We start from the raw sequence: 2,500 nt of genomic DNA on the forward strand, positions 1-2,500 counted from the left end.
GTTTCTCAGGCTCCCTCTCCGGAATCGAACCCTGATTCCCCGTTACCCGTTACAACCATGGTAGGCGCAGAACCTACCATCGACAGTTGATAAGGCAGACATTTGAAAGATGCGTCGCCGGTACGAGGACCGTGCGATCAGCCCAAAGTTATTCAGAGTCACCAAGGCAAACGGACCAGACGAGCCAATCCGATTGGTTTTGATCTAATAAAAGCGTCCCTTCCATCTCTGGTCGGGACTCTGTTTGCATGTATTAGCTCTAGAATTACCACAGTTATCCAAGTAACGTGGGTACGATCTAAGGAACCATAACTGATTTAATGAGCCATTCGCGGTTTCACCTTAATGCGGCTTGTACTGAGACATGCATGGCTTAATCTTTGAGACAAGCATATGACTACTGGCAGGATCAACCAGGGAGCTGCGTCAACGAGAGCTGAGCAGCCGGCCGCCCGGGAGTGTGTCCCGAGGGCCCGCGCGAACACGCAAGCGTCCGCTCAATTATTCTGCAAACAGGAGGAGGCTGAGCTCCCCTGCACGATACACCTCGAAACCCTCTCAGGTCCCGGCGGCGCGCAGCGCCGTCCTAAGTACTTGGTCGGGTTCGAGAGAGGCGCAATCGCCCGGAGATGGGCGAGTAGACGCTTTCAGTGCGAACACCCGTGCTCCCAACTGAGCTTGCCGCTGCCGACAGAGGCCCGGGAGCGTGCTGTCGTGGCATTGCCGGCGGGAAACAACACGCGCCACCTACGGTGACCGGCAGCTCCAACGCCAGCGCCACAGAAGGGCAAAGCCCCACTTGGGTGCAGAAGCGAACTCTCCCAGCACAGCGCACGCGCCAACACGTCCGCAGAGCTGCGATACAAACCACCTGCGAGAACCGCTGGGGGCGACCGAGCAGCAGACGGCGTCGCGACGCCGAGTGCCGGGCGGCGGCGCATCCTCAACGCACACAGTCCGCAATCGGACCAGCACACTGCAGATGTCCACCGCGCTTCGCACCGGGCTCGGCAGAACCCACTTTGGCCGCCTGGCGCCGCGCGCAGGGTGCGCCGGCGCATAGCTGGGACGCCAGCCGGGCCCGTCGGCCGGCGCTCCTGCCACTGGGCGCCCCCCACCAGCCGGCTGTAGTGCGTGCGCTCACGCAGCGCGCGGCCAGCACGCCGGGCGGCCCCCCCTCACCGGCCGGGGACTGTCCCGCCAAGCCACAGCCTCGTATCGCTTCATACCCACATGGCCAACTCAGGTTCGGGGGCATGGCGGGTACCGCCGAAACAACCGGTTCATAGATGTACCGATCGTCGCTATCACCGATGCACCTGCAGCGCGAACAACCGCTCAACAACTGATTTCCAGTTCATTTGCGGATCTTTGGCAGCAAACGTATACGTCAATCTACATTTGCGAAATCTACGATTCTGGCATGCCTGCATGTTATGTGTCACGACACGCTACATCAGCCCACATACACACTGCGGCATGTACACGAGAGAACACGTGGAAGATGGTCCGCGCACGTGTGCAATGTCCCTTGCGCGGTCGACTGTCAACCGGCCTCTGTAGCATGTCGCAGATGTGGAACGCGGTCCACCGTGCTATCATGTTGTGTGGGGCAATACGATTAAATAGGAAAACCCTCGTCGCTACATCAACAGACGGCTCACGCTGATTCCCGGCAGAGGGAGGAGGGGGGGGGGGGGGGGGCCAACATGCAATACTTTCGTCCGTACCTACCTACCACATGTCTGTACGGCGTACAACAGTGCAATCTCGCTGTAATGGGGAGACGAGACAAGTAGCATCGTGCACAACATATGGCCCTTATGATTCGCCATTGTAGGGCGCAGCCGGTGTACGGTCAAGCATGTGCCACATTATGTCACTCAGTACGTAACGACGGATGATCAGTGTGGGTTACGCGTACATCAGCGGACAGTCCACACAGGCCGTACCACAACGTACACTGACTGCATCGACAACCGAATGCAACTGAACAGCTGCAAGGCTCATTTCACAAACAAACGCCTGACCGACCAGCTTGGAAGGGCAGGAGGGGAGGGCGATATTCGTTCTGTAGCGGTACACCCTTCCAGTGGTTAGCGGGACTGTGTAGAAAGTACGCAACACTCGAAAGACCTTTATGTGAGGGTACGCACCATGGCATCAAGAAATACACATGACACCAGAGGATCCAAGCAGTGAACTATGTTCAGAGGGTTGCTGTTAGGCAAAGCTACATTCCTGTGACGTTACATGTGACAGTTAAGGTGCAGTGTAAGTTAGGTTAAGGTGCAGCGTAAGTTAGGTTAAGGTGCAGCGTAAGTTAGGTTAAGGTGCAGCGTAAGTTAGGTTAAGGTGCAGCGTAAGTTAGGTTAAGGTGCAGCGTAACTTGGGTTAAGGTGCAGCGTAACTTGGGTTAAGGTGCAGCGTAACTTGGGTTAAGGTGCAGCGTAACTTGGGTTAAGGTGCAGCGTAACTTGGGTTAAGGTGCAGCGTAACT

General features: G+C 56.9%; 1 non-coding gene across 1 annotated transcript in view; it reads right to left on the bottom strand.

The window, feature by feature from the left end:
* Positions 1–420, bottom strand: part of LOC126333399 (small subunit ribosomal RNA) — a 1,893-nt gene extending 1,473 nt beyond the window's left edge. The window contains exon 1 of the ribosomal RNA XR_007564163.1: positions 1–420. This exon is cut by the window's left edge and continues 1,473 nt beyond it. This is a non-coding gene — a ribosomal RNA (small subunit ribosomal RNA).
* Positions 421–2,500: the final 2,080 nt, after the last annotated feature.

This window comes from Schistocerca gregaria, unplaced genomic scaffold, assembly GCF_023897955.1.
Source record: "Schistocerca gregaria isolate iqSchGreg1 unplaced genomic scaffold, iqSchGreg1.2 ptg001584l, whole genome shotgun sequence".
In the NCBI taxonomy this organism is placed as follows: domain Eukaryota; kingdom Metazoa; phylum Arthropoda; class Insecta; order Orthoptera; family Acrididae; genus Schistocerca; species Schistocerca gregaria.